Source organism: Orbicella franksi, chromosome 2, assembly GCF_964199315.1.
Source record: "Orbicella franksi chromosome 2, jaOrbFran1.1, whole genome shotgun sequence".
NCBI lineage: Eukaryota > Metazoa > Cnidaria > Anthozoa > Scleractinia > Merulinidae > Orbicella > Orbicella franksi.
Genome location: NC_138146.1, coordinates 26,407,703 through 26,422,172, shown reverse-complemented (window position 1 = coordinate 26,422,172; position 14,470 = coordinate 26,407,703). Strand labels below are relative to the sequence as shown.

General features: G+C 39.5%; 1 long non-coding RNA gene across 1 annotated transcript; it reads right to left on the bottom strand.

Moving 5' to 3' along the window:
• Positions 1-6,101: 6,101 nt before the first annotated feature.
• Positions 6,102-10,839, bottom strand: LOC145478960 (uncharacterized). The gene is made up of 2 exons (XR_014048349.1): positions 8,342-10,839; positions 6,102-6,422 (listed from the first exon to the last, which is right to left on the bottom strand). It is a non-coding gene; the product is annotated as an uncharacterized LOC145478960 (long non-coding RNA).
• Between the last annotated feature and the right edge of the window lie 3,631 nt (positions 10,840-14,470).

The window sequence follows — 14,470 nt, the reverse complement described above, 5'->3', positions numbered from 1 at the left end:
GCTGGTTATCTGTCTTGATAATGCTGGAAAGGCGCTCGGCCATGTACTACACTAAGCTACTTAACATACCAGCTCCTGAAAATATTTGGACCAGTATTTTATGTTGCTCGTGCTGAGGTTTCGTGTGACTCTCTTGTGATCCCACTATCCGGCTGGAAACGAAAACGTTTTAATCCACAAATATTCGATAACTTCATTTCACTGAAATGAAGTTATCTACAATCTGGTTATTTCTGACATGTGTCTTAGAGATTGCCTTTTCCTAAAATGGGGAAACATATTTTCTTGAACAAAATTATGTTCTTATGAATATTATAACCTGACGGCTATTTTTATCTGTTATAAACGATATAAGCACTATGATACAAAAAAAGTGCCTTCTTAGCTATTATTCATTAACCCTCAAATCCCTTTCTGTTCTCTTGAATATCTCTCGAGACATTGTTGAGTGGCTCAGTTTGGCGGGGAAGCACTTCAAGTTACGCTGTCGGTTAAAAGTTTCTCACGAGCATTGTTCTACCGCCATAATGGGCTCATCGGCCGATAATTTAGAATAAGTTTGTCAACGATTTATCGGCGAGGCCATGAAATTCAAATGAATTGTTACGTTTGATTCTCTCCTGGTGTGTCTTGCCGCATGACTTCTTCACTGAGATCTCCTTTTAGTACGCAAACCCTCTCCAACCTTTCTCTTCGTAAAACGCACTTCTGGCATTTTTGGAGTTTTCGTCCCCGTAAACACCTAAAACTACATCAGTTGCAGGTGGCCGTCCCAAAATAAAATTACTTGCAAGTTGGCTACCGACTCCAGTGCCGGATAAAATCGTGCTTGTTGTGTTGGCCGTACTCGTTCGGCTTCGGTACAGTAATCTTTGCCGTTTTTTGGCTTTCTTGTATCGTTTGTACAGTAAATACGCAGCCAGAAAGATCAGTAGGAAGACCAAAGAGCCAATAAGAGAGAAGAACACAATGTTGAAGATATATCGCCCTGTGTTGTCGTTACAGCTGAAAAATTCCGTCATTTTAGGAAAATTTCAGAGCTCGTGACGAGTTGTTAGGCTTTCTATTCATCGAACGAACAATCACAGTTTGGATGACCTGCAAAAAAAAAAAAGAATTTAATTAGAATCTCATTAACTTCAGTCTATCACGCGATTTTTTGGCATAAATCTTAAATTGGGCGTCTTACAATACAAAAGGAAATGATTAAGTTTAAAAATACTTTGTTAAACATTTGCTGGGATAATGCACGTTTTCGGTCAAGTGCTAAACGACAAAATTCGGTTTTGACAGGTTTGCTAATAAGTTTAATGTTGTTTTTTGGTAAAATTCGTATGCCCACTCGGGTATCTGCGGTTAATTCCTTCGACAAGGTTATCGCTAAAATCATCAATAGTCCTTTGTTTGCAGGTATCTTTAGCTTTTTTCTTCATAAACAGAACACAATCGATATTTAGCTCGCTGTGTGACACTAAAAGGTTTCCACTCACTCAGAACTGTAAATTACCTTCACCTACAACAAGAATATCAGTTTTAAGGCAACAAGTTATAATATACATATCTAACTTTATCAGGCCAGTCTGATAACTCGATAACCCAGTGTGCCATTACCGCTTATTTACATGGAACGACTGCCAAATCACGGCTCCATCACGAATTTCGTTTCAGCCGGTCAATTTGTCAAAGGTTTTCATAGGTTAAACTTCCCATAACCCGTAAATGGTAATTACGGGCGAGCTATGTATACATTTGCTACATCCTAGGGCTTTCATGTGATTGTCACCGGACCTAATGGTTTATATTACAACATTTATTATATTACAGCATTATTACTTAAAAAAAAAGTTCTAGTGACGTAGTAAGAAAGAGACCCTAAATTAAATACTGCTAAACCGATTAAACTAGTAATCCTTAAGTTCTTTCACGTTGAAAAAGCATACCTGTAGGTTTAAAAACCACAACGTGAAAAGTGGAAACAGCTAGCGACGGTCTCAAACGCGGCGTTGTATTCTCGTCTTTTGTGATATGCCAAACGCTCAGACAACGCATTTCGTCCTTCGTTAAGATTTGCGAAGGTGTTTGAGTAGACACCGAGTCTATATTTACCAAAAAAAACTCCACCAATTGCAACCACTCCTTATGCATCCACCACAAACACACTTCTATCAATATTTTTCACGAGAAAAAGCTGTCTTCGAAAGCACTTCCTTCAGGTAACCTCTAATGTCAGTTGATTGATAATTGTTTTTTACTTTTGTCTTCTCGACTTACCTTAGTTCATCAGCCCCACAAAAGGGTGACCAAAAGCGTGCATTCAAACATCCATGAATCACTATCTTTTCCTGCGAACTGTGTCCCGCCGCGTGTTTACAAACCAGTTTCAGTTCCTCGCTGTTTTGATTTTTGCAAACAAGCGTCTCTTCAAGGCAGCCGTCAAGCTAACGATTGTTATTTTCAGTCGTGTAACATTAGATGTAATTGAACGAGATGATGAGAGGTCAACCCTTATCTCAGTGAATCATATCGAGCAACCCATATGACGTGCGTCACTCAAAGAGAAACCTCAATATCAAATCACTGGGATTGATATTGTGACAGAAGCATTCTGGTGCTAGGATTGTAACGAAACTTGAATACACAATGAGCTCGTCGATACAACTGCGATGCCCCCAAAATGCGTTGAATTTTTTCTACGGTTTTTGTTATTTTTAATTCAATGGAATGTTTCCACCCTCTATCAACCCTTGGGGCACCTGCTGCTACAATTACGATCCAGTGACATATTTTATTTTTATGAGTATTTTCAGATTTTTTTTTAGTATTTTCCAATATTTTTTAACCCTGTGTTCAACACGAAAACACCTGCAATACAGATCAATATAGACAATGCCTTTTTTTTTATAAAGTGATACATGAGAACAATTGCACTTGCGAGACAAACTGACAACGTTTTGATGAATGGTTTTTGCTAATATTACGCGAACGATTTTGAGGCAGACATCTGATGGTTATAATAGAGCAGTCACAAGATTTAGTCCATCGTTTTTTAAAATGTGTATGAGTTGCCTATTGTTCCAAAGACTGTTCACTCTAGAGGCATATTTTGGCACCTTTAACAGAATTGAATCCCTAAGAGCCCAGTCTCCCTCACTTTGACATTAGCCGAATGTTAGGAACCCGGGGGGGGGGGACTCCCATATGGAGTGGACGGGGATGCTCGTCGGAAATTTTGAATTTAACCCCTAAAAGAGACCAATCTGGGCGTGGCCGAAGCTTATGCAGACCCCTAAAAGAGACCAGTTTATAAAACAGACAAATAAAAAGTACAGTGACATTTAATGATGGCGAATTTGTTTATATGAATTGAGTAAATATAAAGAATCAAAATTCTTTCTGTTTTGTTATTTCTTCGTGTGCAACCCTTAACGAGACCTTGACGGCTAAAAATAATGACATTTTGCCCAGAACACCCTAAGCGAGACCAAAATCCGAAATTTACACCCCTAAGCGAGACGACGAGCATCCCCGTCCATTCCATATGGGAGTCCCCCCCCCCCCCCCCCGGGGTTAGGAAACCAACCCAACCAAACTAAAACAGCTGTGGTTTCCGGTAGAAAACAGAAGCACTCGCATAGCACCTCAGTATGCGTACAAATGATCAGAACAGGGTTGCGTTCACCTAGCTGACTTGAACAGTGTTGAACGATAAACAACAGCAATATCAATGATGGAACTGAAATATGTGTTCTTCAGACGAAGAACGCATACTTGGTAAAGAGGGAATGTGGTGGAACAAAAACTTGACATTTTTTCTGCTCAATATCAAAATTTAAAATGTAGCATTCAGTTTCTATGCGGAAAACAGTTTCATTTTGTACTCACTTTGTTTACATACGAAACAAATGCATATTAGCATGATAACCGCACCCTAAATGTGAAGGAACATTGAAATCGGTCATCCTCTTCAGTCAGACACGTCCACACTCCTTGGAAAGGAAATGGTGAAGTAGCTGAAGCGGAAGTAAGCTCTGCCGGCAAAACACTTATCAAGTGGTGTAGCATGGTGTGTAATACCGGAGTTGGTAAAATAAAAACAAGGAAATCTATACCTTGCCGCAAAAACCCATCTTTTGAGCACCTCAGAAACGTTGCTTAGAAACACGATGTAAACACGCACACTGGAACACTTGACAGAGAAAGAATAATGATAGTGTCGTGTTGTTCGCGTCAACATAGCTTCTGAACATGGCAAAAGTTATATAACCCTTTATACTTCCATAGGCTGTCAACCCAACTCAGTATTAAAGTCTTTTGCAATAGTTTTGCTCTCAATTATCTATTTATTTTACTTCTAATTACTTTAATATTAGTTCAGTAATCTTTCATTCCTAGTCTTAGCAGTTTTCCCACCAAAAAAAACCTTCTATACTCCCAGTTCCCTCGCTGCTGAGCCTGTCATTTCGCCCCTCTGAGTACATGGCTTGTAATAAGGCAAGACCTGATTTCAATGATCTCAGACCGTAATTTAAGACCAAGCCGAGGACGAGGTTCCATACACAAAGAAGGTAGACTTTTCCCAAACACTCTCAAGTGTTCATGCTGAGCTATGTAAACAGAAAGCTCTACAACGTTCTATTTTTGAGGATATGTGATGCCATAACTGGATTAACCTGGCTTCATGCAAAACTTCTAACCGTCCAATCAGAGGGCACGCTATATAACAACTTTATAATCTGATATTACGATTTTATGGTGATAAAAAAGAAGAATATGAGAGTCGAATAAAAACTTTAAGCTGATGTATACTAAGAAAGTCGTATAGACCGAGTTATTTCCCATTATGAGAGAGTTTAAACTTCAGACGTAATAAGCCTCTCGGAAGTCAAAGTACATTAAGTCTTTCTAGGTACGCTAACTTCCGCGACAACCACGTTTTGCTAGAAGGTGCGTAGAAGCACGTACTGAACTTGAAACAAACGTGGCTTGTGTAATGTCGTCAACTGGCCAAAGACATAATTGGTGACTGTTATTAAGATTTTTCTAGAAACAGTGTGGTTATGTTTACTCTTCAAACATTGTGATAGCCTGCGTAGCAAGCGTTTCCGTGGTGTTTGGAAGCAAAGAAAGACCGAGGAACGGGATTTTCGGTGTTTTGCCCGCGCGAAAAATGGGGCGAGAACACCTCCCCCACCCCTCTCTTTCGTTTTTTGGCTCTCGCCCCATTTTTCGCGCGGGCAAATCACCGAAAATTCCGTTCCTCGGTCTTTCTTTGCTTCTAAACCCCACGGAAACGCTTGCTACGCAGGCTAACATTGTGATCGAAGAAGAGTCCTGATACGGAGCTAGCCCTAGGATCACCAAATATTTCTCTCGTATAAACATTGAGTATTTAAGTCAACTTATTCTCGCATTTTGTTTAGTTTTCAAATTACTCTCTTTCAAATTACTCTTGATTGGTTCTTTCGACGTCATTCAATTTTCTTTGTTTGTTTCTTTCATATATAAGACGAATAGATCCCATGTTGCCGTGCGTCTGTACAGAAAAGGTCAAATGTGGTAAGAACATCAGTGACACACTATCGTGTGCCACTTTTTTTTTTTTATTTAGACGTCATCTGTGATCAATTACTGAACAGATGCACGGCCACATGGAATCAATTCGTCAATTCAACATCTCCCACACTCCATGCGTTGGAGATATTTTTTTCGTATGGCGTTCAGTCAGAAGTAGTTGTGACAACGCTAAAAAACGAAATCTTCGACTTCGATAAAACTTGATGTAGCCGAACCAAGTTGAATTTGTAACTGGGATTGGGAAATAAAGATCGCATATACGCTTTACACGCCCAAACCATGACTGACTTGATATGGCTAGTTATCACATTCTCTCGCATGTATATTTTGTTGCGATTTTACTTCTTCCACGCGGTCTTATTTAGGGCGGGAAATCCTGACGAAAGTAAATATTGCTTAGTCCCACAGAAGTGCAAAGTAACAGGACAGTATCGGATTTGGATTTAGTGTAAACCAATGACTCTTGCGCAAAACTACCCGGATTTGCAATTGAAGGAGCTACGCAGTATGGATTGTGTAAGCTGCACTGAAGTGTCAATTTTTTTACTATTTACTAAAGCCTAACTAAAACAAGTACATATCAAAATGTCACGAATGGTTCGTAAAGTTACCCAGATATTTACAAATGTAGAAGTACCCAGCCTCTATCGGTTCTGAGTGGGACGCGTCGTTCATGTCCAGTGAAGAGTCATTGTAAAAAAAATTTATAGTGTCGACTACTTGTAAATGCTGCTGTTTCTTGAACTGCTCGTCGTGGATACTTCATTCAGATATAAAATACAATTGTCTAGTGCTAATCCTGAGTCCTCAGTCTTTAGCTTCAGGTACAGGTTAAAACTTCTCTCAAACTGAAAAACGAGCAAACAGATATGTTAATAAATAACTGGACACCATGTCCCAAAACTGCAAAGTTCTTATTTATATTATCATCATAATGATAAATAAATCTCATATTCTTTTGTTAGTCTAGCTCTAGTCAAATCTTTAGTAAGTTAAGCCTTTTCTAAATACAATTAGTCACACCGTAAGGACCAAATTTGGTACTTACTAAACTATCCTGCCCGTAGTACCAAACTTAAACTAATTGTATTGTGCTTAATGTGCTTTTGATCGCGTATATTTGTGATTATTGTAAATGTAATGTGGTTATTGTGGGAGGCGCGATGGCCATCCGGTGGCCATATGGTTAGTGCGCCCGACTCCGGCCGAGCGGTCCAAGTTCGAGCCCTGGCGGGAACATTGTGTTGCCTTCTTGGGCAAGGCACTTACTCTCACACTGCCTCTCTCCACCCAGGTGTATAAATGAGTACCGGCGAACATAATGCTGGAGCTAACCCTGCGATGGACTAGCATCTCGACGTAGTCTGTTCAGTTTAGGTTATAGACCATAAAGTTTACATTGCTGGAAACTTGCTGCCAAGAGTAAATGAGGGAGTAACAGTAGATCTATGTGTTTTAAATGAAGGAAACATAGTAGGAAAATCCGTGATGCGCAGATAGTGTGCGCAGTAACAGAAGGAAGTACCATCAAAAGCTGCTATGGAGGACTCGGTTTGGGTCGTTTGCCAATTTGTCTGTTTGTTTGTTTTGTTTGTTTGACTGTTTGTCTTTGCAAGCCCATACTGGCGAAACTTAGAACTAAACAGCAGAACGCCTTGAAACAAGACCCGCAATAAGTGCTCGTGGATCGCGGAGAAGGGGTAGGCATTGGATGTTGTAACCTCAACCCGGCCTAGCCCCAACATCAAAAGATCAAGCCTGAAACTCTAGCTGATTAGAATCATCAAGTTGGATAACATAAAACAGACTGAGGAAAAACGTCGGCACCTCTAAACGACTAACCGAGTTTTGAAGTATCTGTCTGCAAGAACCTGGATAATTGAATAACGAGTTGCTATATTAATATGATGTGAAAGAATTTTATACATTTGTTTAGTCAATCAATTCCACAAAAATTTTAATTTGGACTTATTCCCAATCTATTCACGCTGATATTATTTTTCATGACAGTCAGGTTAATTCCTGTAAAAATAAAATTTCATCCAGCCATTAGAAGAATACAACCTAGCCAATTTGATGGCCTGTAGTGTTTGTATGCATTGACTAAAAGCAACTGCGAGAAAAAAATAACCGCGCGAAATCCTGGTGGCGAGGAGCGCGCGCTACTCGCCCCCAGGATTTCGCGCGGCCATTTTTTTCTCGCAGTTTTATTTCGCGTCACGCACGACGGACTAAGCGAAAGAGGGACTGCTTGTAGTCCAGAACATCGAGGGCCTTGGGACCTGTCTCGGCGAGTATCCGGTGTTTTACAATTCGTCATTCCTTCTTTTTTCAATGATGGCATTTTAGTACTCATTGGGGTCGTGTGTGTAAATTTGCTGTTCTTTCAAAAAACCACATTAGCCAATCGCTGTGGACTGTCACAAAGAATCGAGCAAAGTTCGCTCATCAAAGAGGCTTACTACTACAGTTTGGACTCTCAACGAGGAACATTTGAACAATTACAAAACAGCAGGAAATCACGAACTCTCTGACAGCAAACTTCAAAAGCGTAACGAAGGTCAAACTGAGCGGAGACCGATAGTCTTGTTGGTGGTCGAATTCTGGGATTGATCCAAAACTATAAAATCCTACTAATCCATGTTAAGTCACATATAACTCAACACCAAACTCCAGCCGCAGTTGATATTAGATGTTTGTTCGCAACTTGAATATTTAGTTCGAGAAGTACTTAAGAAATCGATTAACAAGATTAACAGATACTTACTAACGACTAACGGTTGGTTTTTCCAGCGAATTTCGTTAAAATTACACAGCCATGGAGCCGTCTCTGTACTGCTTGGCTCTGCGTTCGGAATTTTGCCGTATCATGCGTTCTTCCTCGGGAGTAAAGCGCCGATCAGGACGACCAATTGAGTCGCTACTCGGCGAACGACATATGCAGAATACTAGCGATAAAATCCAGATTAAGACAAGAGCAGCGAAAAGAATGGCCGATACCACTATAGCTGTTGTTTTGTCTACTGCCATCTTACTGTTGCTTTCTCTTCTCTTACCAGACACCAGCCAAATGAATGTATCGGAACACGAGTGAAAAGACTGCTAGTTTATGCATTTTGTATGAGTTTGCGATCTCGTTGAATTTCAGTGTTGTTCAAACCACTGAGGCTTGAAGTTGACAATACCGCTAATTAACATAATTGTATTGACATGTAAACATTTTTTGAAGGCGAACAAATGAAAGAATTTGTCTTTCCTGCATTGTCCAAGATATTATATCAGGTAATCTTTATATCGCACTCCAAGAGTTTAGTACAGATAATTACACTTTCAATGATCGAGGAGCTTAAAAATGCCAAATGATAAACAACTCTCGACTCTGGAGCTCTTCCGTTTCACACATGACTGTCTTGCGTAGTCAAGACACCAAAGGTTCTGGAGTGGACAATGAAGGTTAGGGAGGTCGTCAGACGCTGTCACTCTCGAGTCTACTAGCCTCTTACAGGCGTTCAGTTAGTTAGGGCGAAGCGCGAAAAAACGGCAAGCAAAAAAGAGAGAGAGAGAGGCCTTCCCGAACCACACTTCTCCCCTATTTTTCGTGCGCCATTTTTCGCGCTGCGCCTCAACTAACTGAACGCCTGGAAGAGGTTAGGGTTTACAGGAAACATTCTCAGCGGTTAAACGCGAAAATCCATCACCAGACCAAGCCTTCGACTTCCACCGGTAAACGTCATTATTGGTGGTGAAAGAATTTCCTCACACGATTTATCCGTGTTTCCATCTACAGTACTTTGGCTTTGTGTTCAAAAGTTTGACTTGCATTCATAGTTGCGTGCTTCTGTAAATTAACACCGTCTGCTGGGACCTGCCAGTTTTTCGCCACAGTTTTGTCCTGCGACATTTTTCTTCAGATTTTTCACGTTTTCATGTAATTAGGATCATGTTTGATGGAAAGAAGGGAATGCCTGCAGTTTGAACTGACTTGTACTCCCCCTCCATGCACCTTATTTCTTCAAGTTATCCTTGGCGTAATAAAGAGCCCATGACTCAGGAGAACGGACTCCTGGTGTATTTCAATGAGTTCTATAAACTATTGTTATTAGAGTTCTTTTTTTCAACTTCAGCTCTATGTGCTTACCACAAGAGAGCATGAAATAAGGTATATCACTCTTCATTACTCTTTAGTTATTACTCTTTATTACTCTTTAGTTCTTATCACTTTAGTTCTTCAGTTCGAAGTAGAATGAATTTCGATTGAGTCTATTTACGTCAGAGGTAAATTACAAATTAAATAAAATATAAATAAATATTTGAAAATTCAGGTTGCATATCGATATTTAATTATGGAGACAATATTTGCGATGACAAAATTTTAAAATGTTTTTTTTTTTTAACATAACACCGAGTTTCCAGAAATTTTTGACCTCGACGTGGTTGGACGAGGCGCATTGTCTCTTTTTGAACTGATCCATTGCGCGCCATAGGCGTTAAACAGTTCGATGTCGTGACTGTCACCTAACAATGAACCAATATTTAGTCAATTTGGCGAAATCAAGTCGAGCGAATCGCACTGCAATCCTTAACGTCCCACGTAACGACATAAGAAGTCAGAGCGTGACTTGAGACTACTTGACAGTTTTTAAGTAGACGTGAAACTAGACGCGCATGATCAGAGGAGACAAGGAATAATTCACTTTCGATGACCCTCCGCGTCTTTTTCGCTTTCCGCGTCACTGTCCATTTCTATTCACAATCTTTCCACGCCTCGATTAACTTGTTAATTTTAATTATGAATTCGTAGCTTGCTTTTAAGTCAAAACCAGGAGATGAAAACAATTAGCTGATATCATCTTGTACGTTTAGAGACATCGAAAGCTACGAAAAATCTGGCAGAAACTACAGTTGTTTTCCTGGAGGAAATTCGCGACTATCGTAGTGGGAGAAGATGCATAAGGCACAGCGAGAGCTTTAACACATAATGTGTTAACCATGCCAATTTAACTCCCCTTCAGCTGTTTCAGTAGTTCGAAGTTTTAGAATAAAGGTTAGAGAGGAGCACGTATGCGAGAATCAGAAAATAAAATAACGATATTATGACATGGAGCGAAAAACTTCAAACCAGTCACTACGTCCAAAGTCAAATAGAATGTCAACATTTGTTAGTCTTGTCATCTATCGCAAATAAACTACTCAACCAGGATGCAATTTAGTTCAGTTCCCACGGTACTTTATGGAAAACGCACTTAATTAAAGTCCCATTTAAAAACCCACCTCACTAAATAACAACACTGATCTCAAGATCTTCTCATATGTCTAATCGAGGTTCCCCTCTTCGACATGTTGGGTTTCTTTTTCGATGTCTTTGCACGGCGTCCTGAAGTAACACATACTTCCGATCCAGCCAATTACAAACAGTCCAAACACGACACTGCAGACGGCGATAGCGGCGGTTGAATCGACCATTGTCGTGGACTGGTGTGTCGCTTGCAGTTGATGCAAAAGTTAACTCTTCAAAGCTACACCTTTCGGCCACGTTTGTTTGGTAAACTGTGGAATGTTATGCAAGATTCAATCAACCGTATCGGATCAGAGTCGAGATTATTCGGGTCAGATGAGGTCGAGAGCCAATATAGGTGGCGTACGGCGTGAGTTTTTGAACGTAATTTACTGATCTAATTCAGAATTCAGAATTCTACTGGTACACTAATGCAAATGCTGTAATCTGATTGGCTGAGCCATTGAACACTATCAACCATTAGTATATTCTCAGCTCCGACTATTGCATTTCTAGCTCTCTGATTGGCTCAAAAACTCCGACTATGAGCCATTAGTCGGAGTTTTACCTTATATGGAAAACAGTGCGCCAAGTTTAAAAATTTTCCGCTCTGTAAAATTGTTGAAATAAAAATCGGCGGCAAAAACCCGATTAAGAATATACTAAAACAATTATTCCATTCGACCTTGTTGGATATGAAGTGATCATAACCAACTCGCGCTACGCGCTCGTTGGTTATTTATCACTTCATATCCAACGCGGTTTCATGGAATAATTGTTAATTAGTGTCCAGTGGCTGGAGGTCGTCTAGGAAATTGCGAGGTTTGTTTCGTTTTTCCGAAGTTTTGGAGGAAAATTTTGATGCAAATGGATAATTACATTCCTAAGAAGTGTAAACGAAGGACATTTACGGTTTCTTGACTTTTAAAAAAGTTGAAATTATTGAAAAAAACTGATGCGCGCGCGCACACAACTTCAATTTTAAATGACAGTTTTCGGCCTCATCAACTATCACCTCATAGAAATCTCGAGCTTATAATCTAATTGTTAATTATTGCTATAAAGAAAACGGAGAAAGAGAAAAACCAGTATATTGAATTGGCAGAGAAATGTGCGTTCGCTTCCGAATCGAGTGGTACGGGTTCGAGTCCTACCCGGGGACACTGTGTTGACGGTTGTGTTCTTGGACAAGAAGACACTTTTCTCTCACAGTGCCTCATTCCACCCAGGTGTACAAATGGGTACCGGCTAGAGATTACCGGCGAATTTAATGCTGGGGGTAACTCTACAATGGACTAGCATTCCATCCACGGGGGAGTAGAAATACTCCAAGCCACTTCATGCTACCGAAATCGGAGATAAGCACCAGCCTGATGAGCCACTTAGTTCATATACAGACTTAAGGTGGTATGGTACCCTCAATATGGACCAAAAAGTTTTTTTAAATATGGTGAAGAAAGAGCAATTGTGTTCTATTGCACTCAAGAAGAGAAATTAAATTTCTAGAGTTTTACTCAAAATGGTTGCTATGGAAACCAGCCACAGCCTTTGGAAGAGTGTTTAACAGTATTGACGCCAACACTTCCTGCTCTTTTACAAAACAAGAATTGACTGTCAAATAAACATATCATGTAAGTTTCTGTTTTGTTCTGTGATATGAACCTAAGTTTTGACAGTTAACTCTTATTTTCAGTGCTTTTTACAGCTTTATTTGGAAATAACCTTATTTTTTACCACACCCAGTGGACAAATCATCTCATGTCACGTGACAGACCTTAAAATGTTACGATTTTTTGGTTTATATCATCACGACACTATTGGTCTTTGATGAGCCCAAGTTTGAGAAATTCTACTTAAAAACCTTGCAAAGTAGAAATGTTGGCGCGAAGTCAGTCGGTACAAAAGTAAACTTTTGAGAAAAATGCACTTTAAGTTTCTTACACGAAGTATTAAGCATTTAACGAGCCACAAATAGTTGGGGGGGGGGTGCAGATTGGATCTCGGGGGAGGGGGTGCAATGGTTGTTTTATTTTGTAAAAAGTTACCGCAGTTGTGGGAAATATTCCTTGTCATAAGGGAAATGAATGAGCCTATGATGGCAATTCGAGGCAAAGCTTTTCACAAATAATTATACCAATCGAGTTGTGCATGTCTTAAAAGTTTTTTCTAAATAGTTTCGTTCATATAAGTTAAAAATAATCTATATTTTTGGTCACGTTCTTATAGTAAACAGTCGTTGCTATGGCCGTTGCCACGTGAAAAAACTTATACCACTGTGTACTTTCCTTAAATTTCACACTCATCTGGAAGGAAATTCGGCAAGATCGTTTCAAAATGTTTTTGACAAGTCCTCAAGGGTCTTAAGTCTTGTATTTCCGAGAAATTGAATTTTTCATGAACATCGCCATATTTTAGGGTACCATACCCCCTTAACCTAACGGACCACGCCCAAATTATTGTGACATGGGAAGGTAGGATCTGGGTACGAGTGTAGTGTTCCTCCCTTAAAGGTAGTTGCATAAATACTGAAATTGTCAGTTACTATCTGAAAAACCTAAAACTGGAAAACTTTCAATCGTTTTACGAGACTAGTCGTCTACTACGGCGTTTATTTTTGGAAGAAGTCCACTATTAGGTACTGCAAATATTCAGATGAACCAAAATTGCATTTTGGCGCGTTTCTTGTTTAATTAATACCTCATATATTTAGGTGTTTAAAAGTTGAAGCCGTTTTCTCGGGGATGGGGAAAATGAATAGTGCAAATACATTTTATAGGAAACATAGTTTTTAATCTTCCGAGGCATCTTTTAGCATGGCGGGGATAGACAAACAGCAAATTCATTTCAATATAAAAGAGTGTTTTTCAATTTAATTTACAAAATTCATCAAATTGGTCAACTGGTACGTTATTAATACTGAATGCAGACTGAATGTCAGGAAGTCATATTTTGACACTTTCATCGAAGGATTTATGAATTGTGCTGTGTGTTGATTATATATTTCCATTATATAGACGGGTCAGAAAAGACAAAACCCATATAAGGAAAAGATATTGCGAGCAAGTATAGGGCGAGAGCTAAATATAGACTCGCGTTTATTTTGAGGGAAATTTCCTTCCTGTATTACAGTGTTTCCTATGTGAAGACCCAACACGACGTGTAAATTACTCTAGACTTGTGAAATAAAGATAATATGGTTTGTTGGACGAGACGCCACAACCAAACGTTTATGTTGGATCAGAGTTAATTTTAAAAATTGCAACGTAAGTCCACCCAGCAGAAGGGAAGGAATTAATTTTTGGACAAGGATAATTTCTAAAAATGAAGTTTTACATAAAAGAGAACTGTTTTAGTCCACCAAAATCGTAACTATGGGTGACAATCACCACATTTCTGATATTAGGGCAGTATTACAGCGAAAATTACAAAGAGCACGATAATTTTCTTTCTTGGAGCCCATCATGACATAGAGGACGGTGAGGACTCATTTGAGTGAGTGAGTGCTCGTGGCTGAAGGTAAAATAGCCTCCGTATGGTTAGGTTTTAAACGCAACATTTGGGAACCGAAAGCTCTTCTTTTTTTCACCTCAAACAGTTATTGGCCGCAGTGTTGAGGATAAC